The sequence below is a fragment of the Ictidomys tridecemlineatus genome, chromosome 3, assembly GCF_052094955.1.
Source record: "Ictidomys tridecemlineatus isolate mIctTri1 chromosome 3, mIctTri1.hap1, whole genome shotgun sequence".
Classification (NCBI taxonomy): domain Eukaryota; kingdom Metazoa; phylum Chordata; class Mammalia; order Rodentia; family Sciuridae; genus Ictidomys; species Ictidomys tridecemlineatus.
In genome coordinates, this window is record NC_135479.1 from 4,100,471 (window position 1) to 4,106,825 (window position 6,355).

The 6,355-nt window shown below is 54.7% G+C and overlaps 1 long non-coding RNA gene across 1 annotated transcript; it reads left to right on the plus strand.

Moving 5' to 3' along the window:
* Window positions 1–966: 966 nt before the first annotated feature.
* LOC144375765 (uncharacterized) lies at window positions 967–4,134 on the plus strand. The gene is made up of 2 exons (XR_013435653.1): window positions 967–2,628; window positions 3,228–4,134. It is a non-coding gene; the product is annotated as an uncharacterized LOC144375765 (long non-coding RNA).
* The last annotated feature ends 2,221 nt before the right edge of the window (window positions 4,135–6,355 follow it).

Consider the following 6,355-nt stretch of genomic DNA (forward strand, 5'->3'; position numbering starts at 1 on the left):
AGCAGATAAGGGAGAAAGAAACAAGGAGACTCAAATTTAATTATGCATTTCATTTAACCCCACATATCCAACATATTATCCTTTCAACATACAATGAATATAAAAACGGGTAATGAGCTAATCTTTCACTCCTCCTGTCTCTGGAATCCAGGGAGGTCCAGGGTGATCTAGGTGCATCTCAGCTCCCGTGGCATGCCAGATGCTTAGGAGCCAGCCACATTAGATTGGGACCAACATACTGGACAGCTCACAGCTAAGGCCTTTGTCATTTTCCCAAAAGGGACCTTGGCAACCTGCACAAGATTAGAATCTCTGCTTAAGTGCCTGTCCTACTGTACAGCTGCCACTCCACCTGCAGATAGAGTGGACGCCACTCAGTGCTGCCTGCCCACCAGGGCTTTGATTTTCTGTGTCCTGATTTGACCTCTGGGGCTTTGCTGACCCTGGAGAGAGCCCCTCTCAGGGGTAGGTAATTCCTAGAGCTAGTAAACAACTTGTCTGGGAGTGTGCTTTTCAAATACAAACCAGCAGACGTAGCCGGCCCCCTGTGAATTCCTTTGTTAGGCCCTCACCTCCCCAGGGCCAGGTACCAGACAACTGGATGCTCCCTCCGCCCCCACAATGAGCTGAAATTAGTCAAACTAGCCAAGCCTCAGCCTGCTAGTCCCGCCCTGCCCCACAGAGACCACTTGTCTCCTTTCTCCCTGCTGCACCCTCTAGGGACCTGTTGGGTGGCACTGCCTTTCAACTCGGGGACTCTGAGTAACACACTTTCTTTTTGTTTTTGTCCTCGCTAGGCCTCACACTTTCTGGGAGCGCTGTCTCCGCTCTGGGGTCTGGATGGGGGTCCTGTGTCTTCGTGACCTGGCCAGGGCCGTGTTTGGGTGACTAGCGCTTCCTCCTGGATCCACCTGTGCAGACCTTCTCCAGAGCGGGGGGGGGGGGGGGGGGGGCGGGGGGGGGTACGTCTGGAGAAGAGGTCTTCCTGCAGCCAAGTCACCACGGTGCCAGAGCCTGAGAAGTGACCCTGAGGATGCTGAACTCCGGGAAGAGCGACCGTGAAGGGGAGGGGAGCTCAGCCGGGGCAGAGGCCGCGGCCATCCCAGGCCCCATGGGTGTCGGGGAGAGAGGCCGTGGTAGCCGGCTGCACCAGGTGGCCCAGGAGGTGTCTGACCTTGTGAAAAATCAAGGTGCCCCTTGTTTTTTCTCTCCTGAAACATTTCACCAGTGATGATGCTTCCCCAGGTGACGACATGGTTTATGACAAGGCACGCGGCAGGTTGTGGGCCCTGGTGGCTTTAGACACTGCCCCTTTCCTCCCATTGTCCATGAGCCTCACCTGTGCGGCTGGCCACGAGCCCCCTGCAGCCTTCCCCTGCCCCCCGTGGGGGGCCTGGGAGAGCCCCTGCCACAAGCCACAGACACAGCTCTGGGGTGGCAGTGAGGAGGGGACCCTGGAATGTCAAAGCTAATGTCGGCATCTGTGCCCACCCTTCCCTATGCAGAGGGGCACCTGAGGGCTGGAGGAGAGGTGCGCTGCCGTCCAGCAGGGGCAAGAGGTAAGACCCGGCCCCTAACTTCAGTGTTCTTCCTGCTGCTTCTGACTTCAAGAACGACCCCTCTCCCTCTCTGCATTCTCCCCTCTGCTCTCCCTTCCTCCCTCCCTCCCTCCTCCATTTCTCCCTTTTCACAAACACTGAGAGCCTTTCCTGCTCCAGGGGCCACTCAAGGGGGAGCAGAGAGGGAGGAGACAGGCCTCTGATCGTGCCACCATGGTGGCTTGGCAGGCTGGGTGCCTCTTCAGAGTGAGACTCCCTGTGCCCAGGAGAGCAGGGCCTGGTCCAAGAAGGAGCAGAGCCTCCTGGTCACCTGCAGGACTGACCAGGACCGAGGTCAGCAAGGGTCAACAGGCTGAATCTGCAGCTGGAAGGAGAGGTGAGCTTCCGCTTGAGTTACCTAACCCCAGCTGTGAGGTAACTGAGGGTGTGGAGCAGGTCCCCCTCCTCAGCAGGCCTCTCACCTCCCATGTTTAGGGGCAGAGGAGGGACTAGGGCTCCTCCTGCTACCTCAGGACTCTATCTGGATGTGAGATGTAGGGACACTTAGAAGCCCCACTTCCTCTGAGCTACTTTCTAACTGGCTGCCATGGGCCCTTGGTCCCGCCTCTACTGCGGGAGCCTAGATGGTCAGGCAGGGTCCCCTGCAGCCTGGAAGGGTCAGGGTGGCCAGCCCAGGACGACCTTGGGATTATAAGTGTGCAGATCCCCAGGCTCTACTCCAGATCCTGGGGTTGCAATAGCAGGGCTTGTGCCTGGGAATATCCGGAGGAGCCCTGCTGGTCCTGAAGACCAGGCCTCACTGGCATGGAGGGGCACCGCCAGGTTCAGCCAGGCAGGTGAGAGACCCTGATGTCGGGGGCGGTCACCGGTCACCCTCCCTGCTCCAGGAACTTCCATCTCTCTCTGCAGGGAGCTCCTGGGCCCTCAGAGATTGGAATGGGAGCAGAGAGGGGCTAGGAGCCTCTCCCTCCCTGTCTCCACACGTCCCTGCCCCTGGGCTGGGGGCCAAGCCCTCCCAGGATGGAGACATCCCTCAGCCTCTGCCAGCTCCTGGGAGGAGCAGAACCCGGTCAGCAATTACTCAGTGTATCTTAACTAACATGCCAATCCCGGAGCCCAGGCCTGTCCTGTCACCCAGCCAGCAGGGCCCCCCAGGGACCTGGGTTCTGGGACGGGGGAGGCTCCCGGCCGCCCAGGGAGGGGGTGGGGCCAGCCTGCGCTGGCATCCACTCCCACCCCATGGGCTGGCGCAGGCCGGGACGCCGGCTCCTGGTCTTGGCAGAGGAACACAGAGTCGCTGCTGCTGAGTTAATTAGGGAGGGAGGGAGGCAGGCGGGGAGTTGGCAAGCAGAGAGGTGGATGTGCCAAGCTCCGCGCCACGTGCCGCATCCTGGGGGAGGGGAGGGAGGTGGGCCAGGCCCGCTGTTGGGAGGTCAGCTCACCCCTGCCCTGCCTGCACCTGTCAATTCAACAAATGGGGGTGCCCCCTCACACCGGCATTTACCAGGCACCTCCAGGAGGAAGGCGACCCCAGCCCCCCAGCTGGTAAAGGCTGAGGGCAGCCTGGGAAGCCATGCTGCTCTTGCCTGCAGCCACGGGCTGCTATTTGAATGTCGAATAATGTAAGTGAATTAATTAGCACTTAAATCAGTTCCTCCTCTGCACTAGACCTTCTCAAGTGCTCAGCAGACCAGGCGTCCAGGGGTCACCACTCTGAACTGCACAGGTATGGGAGGATTGTCATCATTGTGGAAGGTCCTGCTGGCAGAGATGGCGCTGGTCCTCAGCCACTGGCCCAGCACTTCCCAACAGACTTGTTGCTGTGATGATGACCCTGGGGCTCTCCTCTGACTGCTGACTGTAGCCTAAATCCACCGATGTTGTTCTTATTCAGCCCCAGGAAAAGAAAAAACACAGCCTACACTGAGACTGTCAATGGAGAGAGACTTGCCAGTCCCTGCTATGATGTAGCAGGCCCTGTCCCAAGCCCTGGGGTTGCGCAGACTGCTCCCCACTGTCAGGGAGCTGGGTGGACAGATGTGCACCCATGAAGTCAGAATCGCTTGGATGTGGGCCCTGAGAACGTGGAAAGCTCAGACAAGGCCCTCTGGCCAACCTGGGGTTCGAAGACAGGCTCCTGGGAGATCTGCGTCCACCCATCCTACCCGTGAAGACTAGATCTTTATTTATTTTGTTTCAAGATCCTACTCTGCTGGGCCCTGTAGTTGCTTTTCTGATATAATAACTGAGAAAAATCACTGTGAATACTGTTTGAGTTAGGTCACAAGTGGGGCTGCAGAACCCTCTCCCCAGCTCAGCCTCTGCCACACCTCTCTGTGCCTCTCCCTCCCTCCCCTTCACCCTCTGCCAGTAGAACGTGGTGCTGTGTTTAGGGTGACTGTATCAATCTGCCATCTCGCTACTTGTCTCATGTTTGTTCCATCTGGCATGTGTGGACTTTCCCCCTCTTTTCTACCTTGTTTTTATAGGTGAAGTGTGTTTTTACGGTTCCATTTTATCTTCTTGTGGCTTACTAACTATACCTCTTTAAAGAAAATCATTGCTTTAAAGTTTACATTGTCCATGTTTGTGTGAATCTTCCTTCTCTCCAACCATAGTGTGACTTCCAGTTCCTCCTAACTCTGGTGACATTGATGCATTTTGTTTCTACATATGTGTCAGAGCAATCCACGGAGAAGGGTGCCTTTTCAACCATGGCGCTAGAGCAGTCTGACAACCACTGAGAGCATCAACTCCTATCTTACACTAGACAGGAAAACCAACTTCAAATGGGGGTTAGGTCTAAATATAAGACATAAAACCATAAATATTCAGCCTTAGCAACTTTGGCTTACACAGAGGCCCTCAAACTAGACTTCATCAAAATTAAAAACTTTTGCTATTCACTGATAAGCAAATAAAAAGACAGGGGCTGGGGATCCAGCTCAGTTGGTAGAGTGCTTGACACGCATGCACAAGGCCCTGAGTTCGATCCCCAGCACCACACACACACACACACAAAAAAAAAAAAAAAAAAAAAAAGAAGAAAAAGAAAAGACTAAACATAGACTTGGAGAAGATATTTGCAAAAACATGTCTGATAAAGGATTTGTGTCATGAATGTATAAAGAACATAAAGGAGATATAGCAGTCTTCCTATTTACTATTTCCTTTTCCTTGATGTCAATTACCTAAGGTCAGTCTGAAAATATTACGTGGAAAATTCTAGAAATCAACAACTTGTAAGTTTTAAATTGCACGCTGTCCTGAGTAGCATGATAAAATCCTGCACCATCAAGCTCTGTCCTGCCTGGGACATGAATCATCCCCTTTTTTAGAGGATCCACATTGTATACACTACCCACCTGTTGGTCACTCAGTGGCTATCTTGGTTATCAGATCAACTGTGTGGCTAACAGTGCTTGTATTTGAGTAACCCTATTTTACTTAATAATGGCCCAAAGTACAAAGTGAGGTCAGCATATGCCAGCAAAAAAGTCATAAAATGGTTCCCTTTGAGTGAAAAAATAAAGTCTTCATTTAATAAGCAAAGAGAAAAATTGTATGCTGAGGTGGCTAAAATCTATGGTAGGTTATTTTGTTAATCTCTTACTGTGCTGAATTTGTAAGTTAAATTTTATCAGAGGCATAAATGGGGAAAAGTATAAGGTTTGGAGGTTTGGAACTACCCACGGTTTGGGGTATCGACTGGGGGAGTCTTAGAATGGGTCCCCCATGGACAAGGCGGGGTAACCAGGGACACCCCTCCCCCACATGTAAAGGACGATGGAAGCAGGCCCTTCCTGTGCCTCGGCCTCCCTTCCAGAACTTCGCACCCCAAGCTTTGCACCCCAAGCTGCCATGTGTGAGTGTCCGCTCTCCACCTCTGACCAAATGCCTGACAGAAGGCTCGTCTCCACCCGCGTGGTCCACAGCTCCTCATGTTCCCAGTGTCCAGAACAGAATGCACCCTGTGTCTTTCCAAATCCTGCACCTTCAGACTCCCAGGCACCAGCTAGACCCTTTAGGACCTCCATCTTTCCCCTTCCACCAGGGCCGGCCGCTCAGAGCAGGGGCAGGTGGTACAGGGGGGCAGAGCTGTGTGGACAGGAAGTGGGAGGCTAGCTGGGGAATGCTCTGGAAATAAAGAGCAGGGGAAGACTCAAATGTGCACCATAGGGAACAGGCTTTCTGGTTCTTGGGGGAGACCCCCCGCAGGGCTAGGCCCAGCCTGGGCCCCAGAGGGGGGCCCAGCACCCCTAGGCTTCCGGGAAGAATCCCAGCCTGGCCCTCCTGCCTCTCCTGGCTCAAGTTCCGGCCGAGAATGTGCTCTGTAAACAGCCAGGACTGGACACCTGCGAGCAATCAGCTCTCTGGATTCTGGACCCAGAGGCCAGGCCCCAAGACAGGAAGTAGAGCCGCTGTTTCTTTGTGTGGAAGCGAAGCTGGGGAGGGTGGAGGGAGGTGGTGAGCCGAGGAACAAAAGATGGACGACAGAGAAAAGAAGAGGATTTGGAGATTTTACCATAAGATGGAGGCCTTTCCAGAAGGTTCTGGTGGCTGGGGTAGTCCCACCCCTGCCGGGCCTCCTGTGCCTCCCCTGCTCTTACCATCGTTCTGAAGCCAGGCATGGGGCTCCTTTCAGGACCTGCCTCCCCCCTCCCTAAGAAGGAAGAGGGAGGCCTTGGGTGAGGGGCACGGCTGGGCAGGGGTGGGGGGCACCCTGTACCAGGCACGCTGCCTGAATCCCTGTTTTCTAAAGTCAAACCCCTCATTGGGCTCCCCCGCCCACCCCC